We start from the raw sequence: 25,738 nt of genomic DNA on the forward strand, positions 1-25,738 counted from the left end.
GCGTGATTTTTGCGCGCTTGTCACCAGAATAACGAAGCCGTTTCCCGCTTTGGGCTTTTCAGATTCACTCACGCTGAGCGCAAACACTTTTTTCTCATTTGCATTTTCACAGCTGAGTCTCTTTTCTTTTTTGGGTTTGTTTTACAATTCAATTGTGGCGATTAGCAGCAAGAGCACGTTTAAGATGGCAATTGCGTAGTTCGCCATGCCGAAAGCTGGCGGAGCGTATAAGTGTGGAGTCAGATGGATGCTAGCGCCGCGTGTCATTTGTATGCTTGAGGAGGAGCCACCGCCGTTGTCATTTGGAGAGGCTGTCGTGGTGAATAATGGCAGCCGGGAAGTGGCATTAAAATGTATTACAGTAGGTTCACCTTAAGTACGGGAGAAGCAGAGGGGTGTCGAGGTCGCTCGGTTACGGATTAAAGTGAGGTTTTGTGGCAACAAATTAGAATCCTCAGCATATTTCAGACATGAAAAGAACTTGATGATTGTTTTGGTAAAAGGCGCATTCATGTCACAAGTCACATTTAAGGCGATAGACTGGGAGAGGCTTCCAGCGAATAATCGCTGACAGCCAATCAGTTCAAATGGATTCGACGTCTACCACTGTCAATGGCGCTACGAGTAAAATGAAATACCGTATTGGCCCGAATATAACACAGTGTTTTTTGCATTGAAATAAGACTGAAAAATGTGGGGATTGTCTTATATTCGCGGTCTAGACGTTATACCCATTCACGACGCTACATGGCGCCAGATATCATTGAAGCGATGTTCTGTCATGATAGATCTCAGCTAAGCTTGAGAACGATACACCGATACGACCGGATATCCAGTTTTACAGGTGAGAGATACAGCTGTATCGATAGTAAAGTTACCATTTGACAGTAATTAGCCATTAAATAGTCAATGAACCGATAGTAGAGATAGAATTCGGCTATAACGAGCACAAGAATCGGCTTCTAATGCTTAGTTCAATGCATTGCTTAATATGATAATTTAGCTTTTACCCAACATTCTGCCCTTGTGTCATTTACCACACAGCGCACATAGATTGTGACCGCTGTCGTGGTTGCCTCAACTTCCCAGTCATTTCGGCAGAACGGCTAGTAGTCGCCGTCATTACCCGATCGTCACGGGCGTGTCATAACAATGCGAGAGCTAACAAAACCACTGTAACGCACGCTCCGTAGCATTTTCTTCACAGCCCAAAACGAAACTAGTAGTGGCAACGAAGCAACATGCTAAAACAATGGACAGTTTGCGCACCACGCCAGCGACGTGCAGCGATTGATTTTCAACGCACCCAGGAAAACAAAAGTCGAACTTTGAAGTGATGAAGGCAGCCAGATCTGTTCGCATGGGACAGAGCTAGTGTGAAGTGGTACAGAGATCGTGAGTTTTTAACCCTGAAAAATAACCCACTACAATGGTGGAAAGGGCGGCATATTGTTTCCGCGAAACACAGTCTACTTAAACATGAACATGTGGATAAGTTGATCTTCCTCAAGAAAAATCTGCCCTTCAAAAACGATATAGACAGTGATGAGGAATAAAAAAAATGTGGAAGCACAGGCATAAGTGAATGACTTTGCTGTGTATAAGGAGTTTATCTTTTATTTGTGATAACACTAGCAGGTTTAATTCTTTTTTCTAGAGCTGCTGCAAATAATTGATATTTTTTGCTTGTAAGATGTTTATGTTGAAAGTTTGCACTTAAATTACTTACCTATTGTGTTCAAAACACCAGGAAATACAGTAATTAAATTACTGCACTTTATTGTTGTCTGTCACTGGAGTTATATTTTATTATCAATCCCATCCAACAAAAGGACGGTCATATAGTAAGCTTGATTTTATTTTTTTTCAGAAAAAAAATAAAAGATAACATTGGTATGAAATTTTGTTGTTTAATTTAATCGTTTTTTTTATATGTTTAAAATACTGTACGAACACACACAACAAATGTTTACTATCATATTGTTTTCACTCTTTATCGAACCGTATCGTTCTTAACCTGTATCGAATCGTATCGAATCGCTCGGCCTTAAAAATGTATCGTTTTTTTAATCGAATCGTAACCTATGTATCTAGATAAATATTGAATCGGCTTCATGCCAGAGATTCCCAACCCTATTATTCTAAGCTACTCTCAAGTTTACCAGTTTGCATTATTTTATTGCAATGTTTTTCCTTATTCAGATTTGTTTCAAGACTACAGTTACAGTTAGACTTCACTTTGATGGTTAATGCAGTTATTGCAATTTTGTTGTTTTATCACAATAGATTGGTTTATTTACATTTCAAAAACCAGAAGCCATTCATTTACGAATGGGATTGCACTTTAGTTTACATATTTAAATTTTCAGAATGAGGCAAAATAACATGCCTTTTCTCTCAAATATATTGTTATAATCATTTGTTTCAGATGTACTGTAATTATTTTCTGTATAAAAATTTGGTGTTCAAAAAGTCTTTTCCCAAACTTGAGTCTTGAAAAAGAGGGGGTCGTCTTATAATCAGAGCCGTCTTATATTCAGGCCAATACGGTAATAAGTTTTAGAATAATGATTTGTTTTGCTTTGATGATATGTCCTTCGAATATTAGGTATGTAATTAAAAAAAATGACGAATGCAGAAAATACGAGTATAGTAAATTCGCACCGATTCCAATACACAGCTGTGAGGTATCAGCCCTTGCTGATACTGCACTAATACCATACCGATACGTTCTATTGCTTTGCCTCACTAATCATCTCACCTCTACAATCAGATGAACCAAGACTAGGACTCGCACACATTTACAACGAAACAAGCAGGTAGTGAAAAGGCGTCAAAATCAGGTACTCACATATTTGTATTTATTCAGTTAAAGTAAGTACACAATTCGCACTGCATTTTGGTACCCAAACCTTACATGCTAACACAAGTCTTCTTCTTCCTCTTCTTCTGTGGTTTTATCAGAGTTGGAAAACAAATCTCTTAAAGTACATGTGGCATCAGCGCTTTATTTGTTCTTACTCGCCCATATCATACCAATGTCAGCAATTTAGTGCAATATCGTGGCACTTTCCGATACTAGTATCGGTACATCACTAATAATGATAACCTACGTGAAAGCATGATTACATTGATACCAAGATCAATTATACTATGACAAGTAAGAACAACAATGTGGTCGTTTAAATGTCGGGAAAGTAAGGTTTTTTTGGTCAATGAGTGTATTAGAAATTCTAGAGATTCCAAGATCTGACTCTGTGACCCATTTTGCCATTATAATGGTGCCTACACCATTTCATCATCATACACAGACCCATCACAGGGAGTCAAAACTTGGATTCTAATCAAGCTTAGCAAATTACGAATAAATCTCACAGAATAATCACTTTTTTGTGTCTATTGACATGGTGAAAATATTATAAAAAAATATTATATAAAACTTCCATCAAACTGCCCCCTACTTTAGGCCGACATGGTTGTGTGAATCATTTCCGATTTCGCGAGTGAGTTACGCTAGTGCCAGTACATGAAGATGTATACCGCAAACGTAAAATTATCAATTTCCGATTTGATGCTTTAAAAACCCACACTGATAGTCGAAAGTTCCCTGAAGCATACAATCCATCCCTTTGCTTTAAAATTAGCAAACCCAGAGGCTACAGAGATGTTTGTATAACATTTGCCCGGTTGCCATCTGTGCCCATGTTTGTAGGTTAGAAGAGAGCAGCAGCTACTTAGCAGCAGTACGAACAGACGCCTCGGTTATGTATGCCGCCTGAGTATTGGGGCGCTAATGCTAACGTATAGCCCGCTGCCTTAAAAGCCTAAATATGAATCCGATGGCCTCATTCAGTCAGAGACGGTTTGGCCACCAAAGACCCATTAAGCCTGTCAGGCCTTCCGGCTCGTAACATTCTGAACACAGATGATTATTATTCCCCGTTGTTTCCTTGCTTTGGAAGTCGGCGTGACAGCTGCCATAGAGGAAAAACAACTAACCCTCTAGGCTTTAGCGTTTTAACTCACTTTTTCTTTCTCTGTTGGTCGGAGTGGGAAGCTGGAAGCGCTGGCTAATTCACTGCGCTCCTCCCATACCCCCTTCTCATGACAAACACTTGTAAAAATAAAAAAATAAAAAAATTAATAACTGAGCACACACAGCAAAACCCCCACCCTCTTTATTCCACTTAGTCTAATGTTCATACGCCCCTCCCAGTCAAAATGGATTGAACGTCTAACGTGTTAATGGCAGCCAATGTGTTAATGTGATAATACGTGACAATTTTGCCCAAATGTGACAGCCAGTGCCCCTGTCTACTGTAGCTACTTACTTTTTTGGGGGGTTAATCTCACTGCTATTGGCAGAAATAGTCCAAATGGATTGGATGTTTTTCACCATAAATGGCAGCAAATGACTTACATTACAGTTGTCCTGATCACATATTTTTGCATGCATGTTCGAGTCCGAGCCACCTGATTGAAAACATGCCGAGACCGAGTACCGATCCGATACCAGAGCAATGTATTTATGAGGAAAAAAAGCACATCCAAATTTTAGACATGATCACTCTCACATGATTTCTTACCATTAGCTTCCCGAGACAGCTAGCGAGCATGACGCATTATTGACAATATCCTTTTACAACTTGATTTTTTTGTTGCTTTGTAGCCCTTTAAAATAAAAAAAGAAAGAAAACATCTTGAAAACCCGATCTTTTTCACCTTATTCCGATCCACAGAAATTAAATGATCGGGCTCAATTTCCAATCATGTGATCGGCTTGGGGACATCTCTAACTAAAATGATCTGATAGAATTTATTTAGAATTGTAATGCCAATTCTCACGCTATGGTTCGTTGAACCTGGACTATATATGGTGTATGTAAATATTTAACGTTATATTATATATTCTTTATATCTTTAAAATCTAAGATGATAAAAAGGCGTGATTTGCTAAATCATGAATTATGTGATGAGCTTCTATTTCTGGAAGCTTTTAAATCCCTTTTGCAGTCTTCTAAAGATGCATTATTGAATGGTAAAGGCCCGAATAATACATGCATTAGCGGGGATTGAAATGGTGAGAAGGATGTCGTTTTTGTGAAGTGTAAAAGAAGGCTTTGAAGAAGGGAAAGTGCTCCTCGTCAAGCTGGAGGGAACCGGTTGGATTTAACGCACAGCAGCACAGTCCATCCAACACAACAACAGGTGTCTGATCAGATCCGCTTTGTTTGTCTGGCGCGTTCACGGCAAAGGTCTCTTGAGGCCATCGCCGGACCCCCCTCAAAAGCAAATATTTGACTCTTGAGCTGCCAAATGGGCCATGAGGCTAAACATTACCTGACACAAGAAGTCGGCACAGCTTCTGTGTTGATATATGTCACCAAGTTAACACAGAATTAACTCAGAAAATAACGCAGTTCAGTCTTTTAAATAAGCAGTGATATTGGAGCCAACAAAGAATGAGTTTTGCCTTTCACATACATTCAAAGTTCTGTTCAATAGAGTGGTGATCCAAAAAGCAGGCTTGCCTCCAATACACACACGTACTTAGCCACACCTGCAACATAAGTTGCCTGTACATTTTTTTTGTCTTTGCTTGTCATATTGTAAAAAACTGCGCTTTTTTAAAAATTGTAATTTAATAACGTATGTTTTACTAATTGTCTTAGTGTAAGGGTGTAAAAACTCATTTTTTTTAGTAGACTAACTGGTCATGTTGCATTGTGATGAAAGAAAAAATCTTCTGTTATTTCAGAAACTGAATGTTGTGATTTTGTTGGTATTTTTGTCAGAAAACACATTTTTATTTACTGTATATTGCTCTAGATTTAAAATATACATGTACTATACACTGTAGTTACATATATATACTGTATATATATATATATATATATATATGTATATACTGTATATATATATATATAACAGTGGGGCAAAATAAGTATTTAGTCAACCACTAATTGCGCAAGTTCTCCCACTAATTGCGCAAGTTCTCCCACTTGAAAATATTAGAGAGGTCTGTAATTGTCAACATGGTAAACTATGAGAGACAGAATGTGGAAAAAAAAACAGAAAATCACATTGTTTGATTTTAAAGAATTTATTTGCAAATCATGGTGGAAAATAAGTATTTGATCAATACCAAAAGTTCATCTCAATACTTTGTTATGTACCCTTTGTTGGCAATAACGGAGACCAAACGTTTTCTGTAACTCTTCACAAGCTTTTCACACACTGTTGCTGGTATTTTTTCCCATTCCTCCACGCAGATCTCCTCTAGAGCAGTGATGTTTTGGGGCTGTTGTTGGGCAACACGGACTTTCAACTCCCTCCACAGATTTTCTACAGGGTTGAGATCTGGAGACTGGCTAGGCCACTCCAGGACCTTCTTACGAAGCCAGTCCTTTGTTGCCCTGGCAGTGTGTTTGGGATCATTGTCATGCTGAAAGACCCAGCCACTTCAATGCCCTTGCTGATGGAAGGAGATTTTCACTCAAAATATCTCGATACATGGCCCCATTCATTCTTTCCTTTACACAGATCAGTCGTCCTGGTCCCTTTGCAAAAAAAAAAACATCCCCAAAGCATGAGGTTTCCAACCCCATGCTTCACAGTGTGTATGGTGTTTTTCGGATGCAATTCAGTATTCTTTCTCCTCCAAACACGAGAACCTGTGTTTCTACCAAAAGGTTCTATTTTGGTTTCATCTGACCATAACACATTCTCCCAGTCATCTTCTGGATCATCCAAATGCTTTCTAGCGAACCGCAGGCGGGCCTGGACGTGTACTGGCTTCAGTAGGGGGACACATCTGGCAGTGCAGGATTTGAGTCCCTTGTGGCGCATTGTGTTACTGATAGTAGCCTTTGTTACTGTGGTCCCAGCTCTCTGTAGGTAATTCACTGGGTCCACCCGTGTGGTTCTGGGATTTTTGCTCACCGTCGTTCTTGTTATCATTTTGACGCCACGGGGTGAGATCTTGAGTGAAGCCCCAGATCGAGGGAGATTATCAGTGGTCTTGTATGTCTTCCATTTTCTAATAATTGCTCCCACAGTTGATTTCTTTACACCAAGCGTTTTACCAATTGCAGATTCAGTCTTCCCAGCCTGGTGCAGGTCTACAATTTTGTCTCTGGTGTCCTTCGACAGCTCTTTGGTCTTGGCCATAGTGGGGTTTGAAGTGTGACTGACTGAGAGTGTGGACAGGTGTCTTTTAAACCGATAATGAGTTAAAGTAGAATCCATTAATGCAGGTAACGAGTGGAGCCTCGTTAGACCTCATTAGAAGAAGTTAGACCTCTTTGACAGCCAGAAATCTAACTTGTTTGTAGGTGACCAAATAGTTATTTTCCACTCTAATTTGGAAATAAATTCTTTAAAAATCAAACAATGTGATTTTCTGTTTTTGTTTTTTACATTCTGTCTCTCATGGTTGAGGTTTACCCATGTTGACAATTACAGGCCTCTCTAATCTTTTCAAGTAGGAGAACTTGCACAATTGGTGGTTGACTAAATACTTATTTGCCCCACTGTATATATTTAATTAAAAAAAAAAGAACTTATAAAATCATTCACTCGCATATTTTAAAATTTTAAACAAATCACGTCACAATAAAAAAAATTGTGTCTGTAAATAGGTCACAGATATCTACCTCATAACTATCGCTTAAGTTTTTTTGTTACTGTCACATTTTCCCCGATATTCTAGATGATAATTAATCGATCCAAACAAAGAAAAATAGAAAAAACCCTTAAAAGGATGAATATTTAAAAAAGAAAATCTCGACCACTCCTCGATGTCTGCGATTTCTGCATTGCGACTTTGTTATATTACCGTGTTTCACCCATAAAATCCCAAAAAAGTTCGGCTGTGGCCATTCACAGCTGTGACTTGACACTCGGTGACACATGTTACACATGAGTTTTTGGAATGAAATAAGGTGAGGATAATGGATAATATCTCATTAAAATCATGGTGTCTCTAATTATACTCTTTAATGCTCTTCCCTCGAGTTCGGGTTTAGGGGTTAATTTTTTTTTTTTTTTAAATGCCCTTTCGTTAAAAATTTTTCTTCCCCCAGAAAATTGAGATTTTAAGCTTTCCAATGATATATCTCACGTGCATACAGGACAATTTTGAAATTTGACCAAATTGGGGGTCTCAGAGCGGAACTTTAAGTCACCTGAGTGTTTTCAGCCATATATATATAATTATGTATACATAGATTTGTTGTTATTTGTCTTTTGATCGTGTCATGTATTTTATTTCTATATTTTTTTACAGTAACATTCTGGAAAGCACAGTTACCAGGAGTTTACCACAAATGTAACGTCATTTTATTTTTGTTTCTTTTACAGTGCACACTCCACTGCCATAATGACGGTTGTGGGTTTGAATCCTGGTTGGAGTGCAGTGGTGTCACTCTAAAGCAGGGGTGGGCAAACTATTCCACAAAGGGCCGCTGTGGGTGCGGGTTTTTGCTGCAACCTATCAAGAGGACACCTTTTCACCAATCTGGTGTGTTATCAGTGCAATCAGTTGATTGCAGTCAGGTGCTTCTTGTTTCCAACGAAACCTCATTGGTTAAAAGCTCTGTGCTGGATCAGTTGGAACAAAGACCAGGACCCACTGCGGCCCTCGAGGACCGGTTTGCCCACCCCTGCTCTAAAGACTGCTTACAAATGGCGCACAGTAAAAATAATCAAATTTTTTTTTAACCATTTTCTTAAAAAATCTACAAAATCTACTGAAAATTCTGCAGATTTTTTTTTTCAGTAAAATCTTGACTACAACCCTTTCCAGTATTATACAGTATAGTGCTGCACCAATACCAATTTTTGGCTTCCGGTACCGATTCCAATACTGTGTAGTATCGCCCAATTGCTATACTGCCCCATTACCACGGTTTTTGAGAAGAAAAAAAAACAACAACTTATTTTTATCTGTTAATACTAAGTGGCTGCATATTCACTTGAATGTAAAGTAATTGTTATCATTGCTTGGTCAGACATTGCTTAACTCTTTCAGTGCCATCAACAACACTAGACGTCCAATCTATTTGAGGGCTGGCAGCGAATAAACAAACATTCATTCGTTGCCACTCCACCACTACTCCACCACTTCTAAAGGATAGGAGGACGTCTACTAGTGATGAAGTCGTTTGAATTTACAGCAGAAGGATGACTGAATGCCACACCTAACCCTAACCCTCATTGACTGGACAAGCACTGTTTTTTTTTTTTTTTTAACGTGCGTAGCTGGCAGTCATCTTTGGTAGTGTGGCCAATTTAGGTAGGGCGATCAGCAGTGGGAAACTAGGTCTTGAAGAGTAAAAATTGTGCGGCATCAGCACATTATTTCTAAGTTTTCTCCGATGTCGCCATTTTAGTGCCGTATTGGTACCATTACTCGTATCCGTGCAACATCGGTATTTTATTTTTTAAACAGTGTATTCTACATTAACAATACAATCAATTGCAAAGCTCTCATGCGATTAATTGCGAAGAAAGGTTTTAATCGTTGCCAAACCCTATTGCATAAATTTGTGTAGCAACCAATTTTAAAACCCTAGAGCTGTCTGCAGGTGAAATACTAAACCTTTTTTTACACTATTGTACCGAAAAAAGCTAAAAAGGTTGTAGGTGGGTTAACGTCGTCTCCGAACTCAGCAGAGACATCGTTCCAACAAACATTTCATTTCCAATTACCGAGAGCAGGCCAAGAAATACTATTCATGCCGGCATATCGGGTCCAGACACCGGCTCGGCGGAGACTTAAGCTGACATGAGAGAGAGGGAGGTAGAGGGGGAAGCGAGGTAGCATGAGCGAGCAAGGTGTCTAAGCGGTCAGCATTGCCAAAGGCGACACTCCACTGGAGAGAACGGCACGTGAAATTCAAACCGAGTGGCATAAATATTTGATGGAGAGATTACACATTACATCTATACGTCCACTTAGCTCGCTCCTGTTTAAGTGAATTATGGCGACCGATCGTGGCCCACCGCCGGCGCGTCTTAAGTGGCGTTTGATTGCGCTGTCGTCGAGAGCTAGGAAAATATGTCACGTTTTCTGACATGCATTTATATTATGAATTTATGTGCTGAGAAGTAGTCGGTTAGGTTATGTACCATGGAAAAGCTAACTCTCGGAATTCATTATTTTATAAAATTGTTTTACAGTGCAATTGACAGCTATAGACTTCCAATCCATTTACACTGGGAAAGGCTTCACCCCGTCGAAATGGATTAAAGTTAGGAGTTAAAGATAGGGTTTACTGCTTTCCTCCCAAATATATTTGTGTTCTATTTATTCTCAGTAATAGCATCAGTAAAAAAAGCTTTTCCGTCTCTAACCTTTACTTCACCACCAATAAAAGCGGCTCCTCTCATTCCCTTAAAATGTGGCGCACTCGTTGGTGCAGAGAAAAATCTGTGACCTACCAGCCAGTGAGATGATTTAAAACTAGGATTAGATTACTTTAAAATGAGATAAAATGATTGAACTCACCAAAACCCTCAGAGTGTCACATTTTGGGTTAAAAGTTACACGCATTGTCTTGAAAACCGAACGACCGGGATGTGGGCACGGCCATAATCGATCACGCGTTAAAAAGATTGATGGCGTCAAAGGGGATTTGCTTTAACTCCGTTATTAACCCGTTAACTGACAGCACTAAATATGTATATATGAGATATTTGTTCATGTATGTTTGTTTATTGTACATTTGTTTCACAGTTCTCAGCATCTTCTCTTAGGCAAGGCCATGAATAGATGGGTTTTACCATGAAGAGGCTGGTATAACGACAAATAAACTGCTGGCCAAAAGTATTGGCACCCCTGCAATTCTGTCAGATAATGCTCGATTTCTCCCAGAAAATGATTGCAATTACAAATGCTTTGGTCGTAATATCTTCATTGATTTTGCTTGCAATGAAAAAATACAAAAGAGAATGAAAAAAAAAAATCATTATCATTTTCCACAAAACTCCAAAAAAGGGACGGACAAAAGTATTGGCACCCCTTGAAAAATCATGTGATGCTTCTCTAATTTGTGTAATTAACAGCACCTGTTTCCTACCTGTGGCACATAACAGGTGGTGGCAATAACTAAATCACACTTGCATCCAGTTAAAATGGATTACAGTTGACTCAACCTCAGTCCTGTGTCCTTGTACGTACCACACTGAGCATGCAGAAAATAAAGAAGACCAAAGAACTGTCTGAGGACTTGAGAAGCAAAATTGTAAGAAAATTGTAAGGAAGCATGTGCAATCTCAAGGCCTTGTCCATCTCCCAAGACCTGAATGTTCCTGTGTCTACCGTGCGCATTGTCATCAATAAGTGTAAAGCCTCCCTAGATGTGGACAGAAAAGAAAAATTGATGAGAGATTTCAATGAAAGTTTGTGCGGATGGTCGATAAAGAACCTCAACTAACATCCAAACAAGTTCAAGCTGTCCCGCAGTCCGAGGGTACAACAGTGTCAACCCGTACTATCCGTCGACGTCTGAATGAAAAGGGACTCTATGGTAGGATACCCAGGAAGACCCCACTTCTGACCCAGAGACATAAAAAAAGCCAGGCTAGAGTTTTTGTTTTTTGAATAATGGTTTTTGGTCAGATAAGACAAAAGTCGAGCTTTTTGGGAAAAGACATCAACATAGAGTTTACAGGGGGAAAAAACGAGGCCTTCAAAGAAACTAACACGGTTCCCACAGTCAAACATGGCAGAGGTTCCCTGATGTTTTGGGGTTGCTTTGCTACCTCTGGCATTGGACTGCTTGACCTTGTGCATGGCATTATGAAGTCTGAAGATTACCAACAATTTTTGCAGCATAATGTAGGACCCAGTGTGAGAAAGCTGGGTCTCCCTCAGAGGTCATGGGTTTTACAGCAGGACAATGACCCAAAATACACTTCAAAAAGCACTAGAAAACGGTTTGAGAAAAAGCACTGGAGACTTCTATAGTGCCCAGCGATGAGTCCAGACCTGAATCCCACAGAACACCTGTGGAGAGATCTGAAAATGGCACTTTGGAGAAGGCACCCTTCAAATATCTGAGACCTGGAGCAGTTTGCCAAAGAAGAATGGTCTAAAATTCCAGCAGAGCATTGTAAGAAACTCATTGATGGATACCAGAAGCGGTTGTTCGCAGTTATTTTAAAAGGTTGTGCTCACAAGTATTAGGCTGAGGGTGCCAATACTTTTGTCCATCCCATTTTTGAATTTTTGTGTAAAATGATTATGATTTAATATTTTTTCATTCTCTCTTGTGTTTTTTCATTGCAAACAAAATAAATGACGATATTACTACCAAAGCATTTGTAATTGCAATCATTTTTTGGGGAGAAATTGTGCATTATCTGACAGAATTGCCAATACTTATGGCCAGCAGTGTATATGCTGTCTCGATCTCGAAAGGGTCGGGACACCTGCGTTGGGCTCACAGGGACCTTTGTTCTGGGCGGACAGATTTTAATTCTTTCCTTAACAAATGTATTTATCATAGGCGATTATTGCATTCATTTTACTCCTGGAATGTGTGTCGTCATCTCCTATTCATTAAGAGGATAAAATTATCTGTAAAAAGAGAAAATAAACTTTCTTCCTCAATATCTAAAAAAATACACTGTTAACACTATAATACACCCTAGACAGAATTAAAAATAAATAAATAACATATTTTAGTGCTGAAAGGAAAAAATTTCACACACATGAAAATCATGATGCACCAGTATTCACACCCTACAAAAACCGTCTACAAAAACACAGTTGTTTTAAAACAGTATTAGTGAGCACAAAACAAAATATTCGTTATATTACAAGATTGAGCTTGCACATTTCCGCACTGACTTCAAAATGCGGCATAGATCATAGCATTTATCTAATAACACCTCCAAGTGTAAACGCATTATTGAATTATCTGGCGCCACAAGGGAGTAGGGGCATAGGCAGAAAACTGTCCACTCTATAAAATGAATGACTATTTACCCAAACGAGGCCGTTCATAGACCTGTCATTGTAAACGGACAAATTACAGTGTGGCGCTTTGTGTGCCCCTTTCGTAATGATGGCCCCCTAATCCAGTAATGTGTCTCTGCGTTTATCTTTCACTTCAAGTCAGAAGAAAACTGGAATGTGGAAGAATTTTTAAGCAGATGTGCACTATATTGTAGTGTAAGTAATAGTGAGTAATTACTAAATGGAATTTAAAAAAAAAGACAATTATAGACACCCAATTATGTGGCTGTTTTTATCCTTCTGCTGTGCATTTAAATCCGTTTGCCAATTGTAGACGTCTAATCCATTTGACCTGGGTGGCTGGCAGCGAATAGTTCAAATGGATTGGACGCCGGTGGCGCCAATGAGTTAACAAAACAAAACAAAAAAAGTAAATAAATAAAAAGGGAATATATATATTTTGTTATAATTAATATAAGTAAATCAATTTTACATTTTTAAATTAGTTTTTTCTTTTTTAAATAAAAAGCAGTTAAAATATATACAAAAACAGAATATTTCCCGTTTTTATCGATTTTTGTTTAATTAAGAAATGTTAATAAACACTAAATAAAATTTTAACATATTTGCCACTGAGAAAATGTTAGGAAAAAAATAAAAGAAAATCATTTTTAATGTATAAAAGGTAAATGTAAAAACTATTTTAAAAATAAAGAATACTTTTAAAAAGCTAAAAAAATAAAGTGATACTTTTGTCTGTCCTACCTTCTCTCTTCTGCTCTTTCAGTTACGAGGTATCACCTCCCCACATAGGTTAGCATAGACAGCAATGCTACTTGAATTAGGTAACATATATCAGTACACCCAAGTGACCCAACTCCTTTGTGGCACACTAAAACTGTTCAGCCAGTAAAGACACTCTGATTCCATGTCTCAAGAGCTGAACAGGACGGGGTTTAAAAAAAAAAAAAAAAAAAGATCTAAAATCATTTTAGGATAACAATGCCTCTCAATGATGAATGAATCAAGATAGCCAATTAATTTGATATTCGATTAGTTGTCCAGTCAGCTGGAAAGAAAACGTAACTACAATATGACGTGAGTGGTTCTCTAATGAATTCATGTTTTGCATATTGTTTATTACATTTACAATATACATAACACATTTTGAGCAAAAACGAACATTTTACTGCGATGGTACACAAGATGAAATCAATAAAAAAATACTAAATGTTGTTTAAAATATTCTATTTGTATAAAATGTATGATAAAATTAAAATCAAATATAAATATTTCACACGTTTATCAAGTCATACATATCATTATATTTTACTCATTTATTCATCTTCTGAACTGCCTATCCTTACAAGGGTCGCGGGGGTGCTGGAGCCTATCCCAGTTAACAACGGGCAGGAGGCAGGGTACACCCTGAACTTGTTACTGTCAGGTTTTGTGTTTGTTTTCTTCTAGTGTGACTTGTCCCTGTGATTGCCCATTCCTTTCAGCTGTGTGTGTTCTCCCAGTGTATCCTGCAATCTGCATCCACCTGTGTTACCCAGCTGTTCCTCGTCTCGTTACCCCTTGTCTGCGTGTGTGTATATAAAGACCCAGTTTCTTGTCACTCCTTGTTGCGTCATTGTCAATGTACTGGTCCACGTTCATGCCTGCGTTCCCCCCCAGTTCCTCGTGTTACTCGCCCTGCTTTGAAAGTAAGTTTTGTTTGAACCTTGCCTTTTGATCCCTAGTCCTTTTGTTTGTACTTTGTGCTTTTGTTAGTTATAATTAAAACCATTTTTTGAGTTCTCTGCCACCTGCCTTGCATTATTGTTTCACTGCATTTGGGTCCACACAACCTGCCTGCCCGCGCATTCCCTGACAGTTACCACACAGTCGAAGGGCATATAGAGACCGACAACCAGCCATGTACACATTAACGGACAATTTGGAGTGTACAATCAACCTCCCATGCATGGTTTCGGGATGTGGCAGGAAGCTGGAGTTCATTATATTTTAATCATAGTTATTTTTTACAATATCTATTAACTCATCTTCAAATCCATTAAACTGGGATGGCTAGCATTGCACGATCATGTTTCACTGACGTTTATGCCGATAGGCATCCAATCCAATTTGGCTTCCAGGCCTCCCAGTCAAAATGAACTGGATGTCTACTATCATCAGTGGCAGCCAATAAGGTAATAAGCATTTATGACAATTAGAAATTGAACGAATGCAGTACGAGTGGTTCGTCAACCATGTTTAAAAGCAGCGGTTGTAACCATGGTGACGTACTGTAGTGTTTTTTTTTTCTCTCTCTTCAGGCTTGATGAAAAGAAACGCGGAGAGAAACCACGACGCGCTCGGCAAACATCGGCCGGCCTGAGTGTGAGCAAATCAATGCGGGCCTTTTCATTACATGTCCATCTTCTCACTCGCTGACGCCAAACGTGGCGGAAATTGAGAGACCCGTCAAGGACTCTGAGTTCGTCTCTTTGGCAACAACAGGACTCAAAATATAAAAACATGATATTTTGATTGTGTTTGACTGTGTTACAGTTAATATATAATCATTTTATGAAACTCTCCTTATTCAGAGACAACCTTTAAAGAACATTTTGATTCTTTCTATGCGAGTACCCGCTCACCCCGCCGCTCTCGCTTGATGATGAAATAAATGAGAAGATGAAGGTCCCTGTGTAGGCCTTGTTTGGGGATGATTCATCTCTTTGCCTCATTTCCAGCGACCTCCTCTTCTCATATAAAGCACTCATCCATCCTTCTTTCCGGTGGAAATTTGTTACCTGAAAAAACCTTATGCTTTCTGAGGGGCAGGATGCAGTGGATTTTTTGTGGGGGGAATGTAGCATCAATGCACCAGAAATGTAGGGGAAAAAAAGCACAGAAGGGGTACAAATAAGATGTCAAACATTATTTTCTAGAGGAAGAAGACCATATGTTCAAAGTAGGGCTGTCAAATTTATCGAGTTAACGGGCAGTAAATAATTTTTAAAATTAATCACGTTAAAATATTTGACGATAATATTTAACGCGTGGACGGAATGACCCGTTCATGCGTTGCCACAAACAGTTTACAATGACGCCGTTTTAGCACATTGATAGCGAAAAGGCAGAGAAATGCGAGTGGACACAGGCATTCATTGGACCGCGCCTTTTATTGGCTTTAGCTTTGGCAGCCACTACTAACAGTCATGGTTGCCCAACTTTCCATCATGCATTTGGGCGGAGCAAGAGATGATCTTTTTTTTAACATGCTTAACTGAACACAACACAGAACATACTCTATACCATTTGCAGCCACAACTGACAGTCATGGTTGCCCAACTTCCTATCATGCATTTGGGCGGAGCATGAGACGTTCTTTTTCATGACACGCCTAATTGAACACAATGCAGAACATACTGTATAGCATTTGCAGCCACCACTGACAGTCATGGTTGCCCAACTTCCCATCATGCATTTGGGCCGAACAGTTAAATCGCTACAGTATCATTTAGTGAAAGCACAACAAAAATAATATTCCTATCCCTCAAAAAAAAAAAATGTTCACAAAAAAAAAAAAAAAAAAATGCAAAGAGAACTGGCATTCCCAATCAAAAAGCTATGCAAAATACACATAAAATGTTAATAATGTTAATGCCATCTTGTGGATTTATTGTTGTAATAAACAAATACAGAACTTATGTACAGTATGTTGAATGTTTATGTCCGTCTTGTGTCTTATCTTTCCATTCCAACTATAATTTACAGAAAAGTATGGCATATTTTAGAGATGGTTTGAATTGTGATTAATTACGATTATTTTTTAAGCTGTGATTAACTCAATTAAAAAATTTAACTGTTTGACAGTCCTAGTTCAAAACAGTGTTGTTTTTGTCTAAGATGACTATAACGAAAATATTTCGCCGACGAACAACTTGTTAATGACGATTACGAGACGATAACGAGCTAAAAACTTGGAAGACTAAAACACGACACGAATGCCGGTTTTCGTCTGATGAGACGAAAATACGGCATGGTTTTCGTCACATGTCGACAATGTTTCATTTCATGTGTAGTTAGCCTGCATGTAGCAGTGTCGGGTTGTGTCCCTCATGTGATGTGCTGCGCCCTCCTCCCAACTCACCTGCAAGTGTCTTCTCCAGTCTCCCCATCGCTTCTTATTGAGACAGACACGGTAAGATTTGTCTTCTTATCTTGGCAAGAGAGAATATGCAATGTTGCTTTAGCCTTTAAAGGTCTGTGCTGAGTGATCAGCAGACACTAAATGTAACTCGTAGCGTTAGCATAACATTAGAATTAGGCTATTGCTAATGGTGAGCGTCTACTTAAACTGTCAGACAACATTTGCGGACAAACATGCGGTTTGTGGCGTCCAGGTGTGTATAAATAATTGAAAATGATTAACTGTTTTCCTGTTGAATGTGTATTATCACCTGATAGATTTGTAGATGCTTGTAGATGCACGTCTGTCTTATGTTCATTCGAAATAGTTGGAAACCTTTTTGTTTATTATTTATTTATTTTTGGAGTACGTTTACAGACAGAAAATATTGAGTAAACGTCAACTAAAACGAGATGATCGTCAACAAAAACTAGACGAAGAGAAACAGTTTGAATTGACTAAAATATGACTAAGACTAATAAGTATTATGGTCCACAAAAACTAAGACGAAAACTAAAAGGGCTGCCAAAAACAACACTGGTTCAAAGGTTTTTATTTGTGAAATGCTTTGAGCTTTGTTTGTTTTTGTTGTATGAGTTTCTTACTCAAATCAAACCTTTCATGTACAAATTAAGATTTTTTTTTGGGGGGGGTACATGTTTTTTTTTTACATTCATATAGAACATATTTATTTTGTTTCATAAATCTATTGTGACCACATACAGATTAACCCTTTGGCTGCCATTGACAGCAGTAGACGCCCAGTCCCATTTTAACTGGGAGATGCTGAAAGCGATTGAACGATCGTTACAGTATTTCACCCCTCGTAGTTAAAATGAGTTGGACGTCTAGCACTGTGAGTGGCACTGAAACGTGAGCATTCAAAGCTAGTCCTCAGATTATTAAATGATCAATGAATATTTCGCATGCTTAAATTTTTTTGAAAATAAACACAACCAGAAAGTCACGGTGGATTTAGTAGGAATTTCATTAAATCGGCACTGATTAACCCTCCCTGCCTTTGGGTTTAATTGGAAAACCAGTAGGCAGCCATTATATGTGGTCATCCACCACTGACATTACCCACGCTCTTAATTAGCCAGCCAAATCTATTCATCTGCACCAACCCAACCCAACACCCAACATTGCGTCAGCTGTCGTCTCAGCTTTCCATTAATACTTACCTTGAATAAACTCAATGAAGCCATGTGTAATTACGACCCCCTTCTTTTTTTACTATGAAGTCATTAAGGCCGATTGTGGCCAAGGCCATTCTGACTCATTAGCAGGGAAGTAAATGAAGGAAAAGAATATAACGTAACAATGTCTGTTGCGAAGTAAAGATGACAAATAATAGTAAATTTGTTGTAAGCTCTTGACCACTCGTAGTTGAAATTTGCCTACTGTGGAGAACATTTTAGCTGAAAATATGCTTTGGAAGTTGTTTTGCACCGATACAGCACTAAAATGACGTTATAAAGTATCGGACGCCCTACACAAGATGGCTTCTAACTGCATACGCCGTCCTAAAAAAATGTGTGGCGTCCAGTCATCTTTCTGCTGTGAATTTAGATGTTTTTTATCACTAGTAGACGTCCAATTCATTCGAATTGAGAAGATGATAGCAAATGAGAATTCGTTCATTCGCTGCCAGCCCTCCTACTTCACATGGACTCGACGTATAGTGCTGTCAATGGCAACCATTATGCCAATGATGTTAATTACCCTACATTCAAGTGATTATGCAGTAATTTAGTATTAGAGTAATAAAAGTTTGTGTTTTTTTTTTCTCCAAGAAACGTAAAATAGATCGGCATCGGCTGATACCGCACATTCAGGTATCGATATCAGGAGCAATAAAATGGTATGGTCAAATAAATAAATAAATAAATATAAAATATAAATAGTAAGATTTAGATTCTTTTCACAATTTTTTAAACCTTGTTTTTTATGGTCTTCTTGTTATTGTTAAACTGGTTGTTTTTATCTATTGGCGTCTATCATTGTATATTAGCATTAAGCTAGCGGGTGTTCAAAAAATTCAATTGTACAGTATTTTAGTTCTCAATTGAGTAATTTTCTTCATGTGCGTTTAGCTTTACAGTTGACCTTGCCTTGAGTTTTATAAAACTGCTTGAAAACAATCTTCTTTTTGAAGAACTGTTCAAAGTATGCTGATAAAATATGTCTGATCACCAAGACCAGATCTACCGGTATACCTTTTTTCAATCCTTGATCTTAAAATCGCCCATGAATGATGAATAGATTGCCTATATCCTACCCAGACAAATTGGATCATTTGTTATCAATTCATCCACCCATCCACCCGTTGAATATACGAGAAATAACCACATTAAAAAAAAAAAAACTCATGACAATTCACTGTCAGTTGGCCGTGAATGATCATGATATCGTACCATTTACGCTGATAGACGTCTAAATCCATTTTGATTGGATGTCATAATGAGTAAATGTCTATCGCTGTCAATGGCAGCCAGTGAGTACCGTATTTTTCAGACAATAAGTCACAGTTTTTTTCAAAGTTTGGCTGGGGGTGCGACTTATACTCTGGAGCAACTTGTGTGTGGCTGGGGGTGTAACTTATACTCTGGAGCAATTGATGTGTGAAATTATTAACACATTATTATATCATTTCACATGTTATTTTGGTGTTTTAGAGTGACGCTGATGGGTTGGTAAACTTGTTAGCATGTTCTTTGCGCTATACTTATGGCGGAAAACACTCAGGTGACTTGAAATCCCGCTCTGAGACCCCCAATTTAGCCAACTTTCAAAATGGTCTGATATGCATGTGTGATACATCATTGGAAAGCTTAAAATCTCAATTTTCTGGGGGAAGAAACATTTTGAACAGGAGGGCATTTTAGAAAAAAAAAAGTTTTTTAAACAGCAAAACCCCATCTGTAGGCGAGAGCAGAATTACAGACGCCATGACTTTAACGAGATGTTATCGAGTGCTTACCTTGTTTCAATCCGAAAACTCCATGTAGCATGTATCACTGAGTGTCAAGACACAGCTGTGAATGGCCACAGCTGGATTTTTGGGGGATTTTATGGGTGAAACATGGTAATTTAACAAGGGTCGCGATGCAGAAATCGCAGACATCAAGGAGTGGTCGAGAGTTTCTTTTTCATATATTTACCCTTTTAAGCGTTTTTTTTTTTTTTTTTTTTTTTTCAAATTTATTTTATTTGGGTAGATTCTTTATCATCTAACATATTGGCGAAAATGCGACAGTAACAAAAAAATACAATTAAGCGATAGTTATGAGGTAGATATCCGTGACTTTTTTACAGACGCCATTTTTTTCATTGTGAGATAATTTGTTCAAAAGTTTAAAATATGTGAGTGAATAATTTTTTAAAGTCTTTTTTTTTTCTAAACGAAATATGAGACATCAATTAATGATTCTAATCTAAAAACGACAGACATTTTGAATAATAAATATATTTAATTACCTTCGTTTTATGGCTGTATTGAAACAAAAGCGGTTGCGCGACGTCTGTAAATGGGGGTTTTCAGGGTAAAACGGACAAATTAAAAATAGTTTAGGGGCTTAATGGGTCATTAATCTGCTATGGCAGCATATAGACAAGTTTTTCTGTCAAACACAACAGTTGTTTTGGCTTCAAATACAGCAGTTTCTTTTCAAGAGGAGTACAAGAGCAGAAACTGCTTTTTCAGTCTTGTCTGTGTTTTCCGCCTTAACGGAATAACTCCTAATAGCTATATTACGTTAACATACCGGCCACGTTCGCATTTCGTTGTTCATGCAGCATGTGACATTATCATACTGTACACTTATTCAGCATGTTGTTCTGTATTGTATTTTTTATTTTAAATTGCCTTTCAAGATGACATATCTGTTCTATGTGTTGGATTTTATCAATTAAATTTCCCCCCAAAAGGCGACTTATACTCCAGTGCGACTTAAATATGTTTTTTTCCTCTTCGTTGGGCATTTTATGGCAGGTGCGACTTATACTCAGGTGCGACTTATAGTCCGAAAAATACGGTAAAATTAAAATACATATAGCCTCCTTTAAGGAAAATGTGTACCCTGCCACTATTAGCATGCCAGACGTGGCAATTAAGTATTGAACTGGGCCTATACTGGCCTATATTACTAGCCTATGCGTGTTCACTCTCTTGGATGTAATGCACTTAGCGAGAATGCCCGTTTTTGTGTGTCTGTACCTTTCTAAGTAACAAGTGCCCCCATCTCTCTCACTTGCAGCGCATTTGTGCTCGCCTGCTCGCTCGCTATTCACAGCAGATAAGTCGCAGGGCGGAAAGCCAGAGAGTAATGACGGCCGGCGTGCACAACAAGCGCCTCCTGAAGAGCGGGGGGGGGGGGGGGGGGGGGGGGGTCAGAAGGGGCGATGGGGGGGTGCGCCTGGGGAGCATTTTGCAGTATTATGCAGTCAGCTATGACTAAAACATGATTACAACCCTATTCACGGGCATGAAAGGAGTGCAGACTGGATGCAGGGAGAACGACCGGGCAAGTACGGATGCAGTGTTAGACTGCAGAAGATAGGGCACCGCATTAGGGATACCAAATGCTGAACTGTGAAGATTATCACGCTTAGGTAGTCAAGAGTGTGGTTTTATTTAGATGTATTTGGGCAGAATATTGTTGATTTGCCATTTTTTAAACTAGCCGTAGTACATCATGTTCATATTTTGATTGTTAGTGCAGGGGCACTGTATGTTGAGAAAAAATATCCAGTGGCTTCATTTTCATAAAATTACAAGCACATTTGAGGTATGAGGATTTTTTAAATACTTTATTCTACAAACATGCAAGTCTCCTGTTTTATTTTTTTTTTGTTTCTTTGTTTTTAGTAACCCCCACCAAAAAAAAAAAAAAAAAACAATGTTTTGTGATTGTCTTTAAAAGTAGTTCTTTGTGAAATGCAGTTTTTCTTTTTGAAGTTATTTTAAAATAGTTTTTCTTTTGTTCTACAGTGATTTTTTTATTTTCTACACACATTTCTACTTTTTTTTTCTTTTTTAGTTTCTTTATTTTTCCTGCAGAAAAAGTTTACACTAAAATGTTGTAACTGTCATTTAAAAGTGTTCTTTGTGAAATGCAGTTTTTCTTTGTAAAATGTTTTTTTTTTTTTTTTTTTAAATAATAGTTCTTTCATTCTACAAACATTCATGTTAAATTTTCCGTTTTATAGAACGTTTTCTTTGCAAATAAATATATTTATATAAATTATTAATGGAAAAAAATCTGTGTAAAATGTGGGATTTTATTTGTCAAACAAATTTTTTCATTACTTTTTTTTGCTTTATTTTACTCCATATTTTCCACAACAGATTAACTTGTTGATTGCCAGCCCATGTCACAGAGTATGCGTTATGGAAATTTATATTGAAAAGCCCCATTAAAAACAAAAGACGTCCAATCCAATTCAACTGGGAGGGGCTGTATGCAATCATTCCCTCAATTACTGCCAGTCCCTCCAAGTAAAATACATTGGACGTCTCACACTGTCAATGGCAGCCAAATGAGTGACTGTAAATATTTTATTTTAGTTGGCAAACATATTGGCCATCCAAAGGAAAACCATAGTTACAATCTGCTCAAATAAAGTCCATGGCAATTATAGGTGATTCTTCACAAATCCACATACAAAAGACTACAAACTCATTTTGGACTCCACATGACGATCAATTGGACAAAGTTGACTTGTCAGCCTACGGTCAGCGCTGTGTGATCCACGTCTCACATGACCAAATGAGCTAAGGAATTAGCCAAATTTGGCCAACAACACAGCACAAATATTAGCCTAAAAGCATTCCCAATTGAAATGTGAGCAATTAGAAATGCAAGTGTATGAAAATGTCACTTTCTTCAAGAGACATTTAACAGTATGATGGGAGAGCAACGTGACCACTCATGTGTCATTTTGGCTGCCGTGCAACAACGTGCGACTCTCGAGCTGCCTTATGACCCAATTTTGGATTCAGCTGGTGGAAAACAACCCTTATTTCATCTTTGCCAGCTCAAAAGCTGTCAACCAACATGCAACATTTTTCCGATCAAAAACCTAAATTGTGTAATTCAGTAATAGCTGCAGGTTCACGCTACTGATCATATTTAAGCATTTCTCCAAGATATATGTGGGTAATGTAGATATAATTCATTCCCACAATTTTTTTCATTTTACTTGGTATATTTATTTCCATATTGTTTGTCTTATTCAGTAAGCGTCAGTAACCTGTGACTCTATTTGGATAAGCTCTCCGCTTCTTTCCTGTATCCAGGCCATCGTTGGCAGAAAAAGTTGGGGCCCTTGTGCAGCTGCATGGGGAATTCCATTTTGATGTGAGCACCATGGATGTCCTTAAATGGTTATCTTGTGGGCTGGCATCAGCCTGTTTATTTGCATATGGAATAATAAAAAGTGTATGATTTGGAAGGTCGGGACCGAATTTTCTGGAGGGCATCATAGCACAATCAAGAAAAGAGGGGGCTTGGTTTTCATTGTTCATTCATGACTAAACGTATTTAGCTTAGGCGATTATCGCTTTTTTTTGCCCCCTGAATTGTGTGTCATCATCTATTTAAAAAGAGAAAATATGCTTTTTAATTAATTAATTCAATTAAACTAATCGATTGATTAAATTAATTGACCAAATTAATCAACAACTGTTATGATAATCGATTAAACATTTACAGATACATTTATGATACTGTTCCACAGTTTTTGAGTTTTTCTGCATGAAAATCTAAAGCCCAAAGTAGTATAAAAGTAAATAACTTGATTTTACATATGAGCCGATTCGACAAATAATTGCTGACAAAATAATCGTTGATCAATGACTATAAAAATAATCATTTAGATGTTTTTCCCGGTGAAAAATCTGAAACCAGTGAATCCCAGAATAGCCGCAGTTACACCTTGTCTGTCATATTTACGTATTTTCTTGAGGAAATATGATAACCGTGATCAATATAATCACATTTCGAAATGTTCATTTTCATGCTCCCCCCGCCCTTTGACGGCTCCCCTCAGGCTGTTGCGTACAGCCGTGTAATGAATGCCATAAATCAGCACCACGGACAGCGACACGTGTGCATATGCGCAAAGTGAAGAACATTCAGCACCGTGAACAGCGACACAAACTACAGCTGCGCTTGTTCAACAGAGGTTAAGAGACCCTTACTCTCCCCCCACCAACACCACCGTCACTCTGCCAAAATATTAGTGCGAAGCAGTTTCCAGTAAGATGCTGTAATTGGGACAGATGGAGACTTTCTGTTGAGTTTGAATGAGATCAAAGTTCATTTCAAAATGGGAGATTTATCATTATTGGGGCTGACACTGATCATTATCTAAAAAGTCAACTAATCACTGATTATTTTTGCAATTCATCAACATTGGCTCATAAATTTACCACAATATTTACTGTTCTATTATTCTGGGCTTTAAATTTTAACTGTAAATGTGCATTGGAACCAAAAAATACGCACTGAAAAAAGTAGGACCATGAATACTGTTGAAACTATTTAACTGTGTTGTTTTCCAAGCAAAAGCAAATGTTTACAAAAATTTGTCAATTAATCGAGGCAACCATAATCATCTTGATAGGAAAATATTGCAAATTTAGAAGGATTCATGCTAGAATTTTAGACTGTCTTGATGGGGGGGGGGGGGGGGGTAACACAATAGCGCATAGTGTTGACTGTGCTGAGGTACAATAGTGCTTAGAATAAGTGTGTATCAGTGTTGTTTTTGTCAACAATGACTATAACAAAAATGTTTTATCTACGAACAATTTTTTTCATGACGATGATGAGACAATAACAAGCTAAAAACGTTTTTGGGGAGACTAAAACATAATGAGACCAATGCCAATTTTCATTTGACGAGGCGAGAACGAGGCAAAAATGCGCAATGGTTTCCGTCACATGTTCACAATGAGTGACATTTTATGTGTAGTTAGCCTGCATCGTGGCAGTGTCTGGTTGTGTCACTCATGTGGCGTGCTGCTCTCCCCCAACTCACCCACTATTGTACTCTATATTCGCCAGTACACACGGTAAGATTTGTTTTCTTATCTTGGCCAGAGAGAATATGCAATGTTGCTTTAGCCTTTAAAGTTCTGTGCCGAGTGATTATCACACACTGCATGTAACTCGTAGCGTTAGCATAGAATTTGCTTTCCTGTTAGCATTAGGCTAATGCTAACGCCAAGCGTCCTCCTTTTTTTTTTTTACTTACAATTTGTAGCATCCAGGTGGCTATAATTAATTGAAAATAATGTACTGTTTTCCTGCTGAATTTGTATTATGACCAAGTTGGCGTTGTCCTTGTAGATGCTACAATATGTGCTCGTCTGTCTATGTTAATTTGAACTAGTTGGAAAACTTTATTTTTGGAGTAATTTTTCTAAATTTTACAGAGAAAAACGTTTTTAGAAAACGTCGACCCAAACTAGATGAAATTAGTGTTGAGTTTTCATCAACAAAAACTAGACGAAGACAGAACATTCTGAGATGACTAAAATATGACTAAGACTAATAAGTATATTTGTCCAAAAGACTAAGACG

At 38.0% G+C, this 25,738-nt stretch overlaps 1 protein-coding gene and 1 long non-coding RNA gene across 4 annotated transcripts in view; one reads left to right on the plus strand and one right to left on the minus strand.

Moving 5' to 3' along the window:
• The window catches only part of slc12a5a (solute carrier family 12 member 5a), a 256,090-nt gene that overhangs the window by 122,314 nt on the left and 108,038 nt on the right, over positions 1-25,738 (minus strand). The gene's annotated exons all lie outside the window — the stretch shown is intronic.
• Positions 14,435-15,925, plus strand: LOC130922258 (uncharacterized). The gene is made up of 3 exons (XR_009064468.1): positions 14,435-14,673; positions 15,081-15,159; positions 15,286-15,925. It is a non-coding gene; the product is annotated as an uncharacterized LOC130922258 (long non-coding RNA).

Source organism: Corythoichthys intestinalis, chromosome 9 (assembly GCF_030265065.1).
Source record: "Corythoichthys intestinalis isolate RoL2023-P3 chromosome 9, ASM3026506v1, whole genome shotgun sequence".
NCBI classification, from domain to species: Eukaryota; Metazoa; Chordata; class Actinopteri; order Syngnathiformes; family Syngnathidae; genus Corythoichthys; species Corythoichthys intestinalis.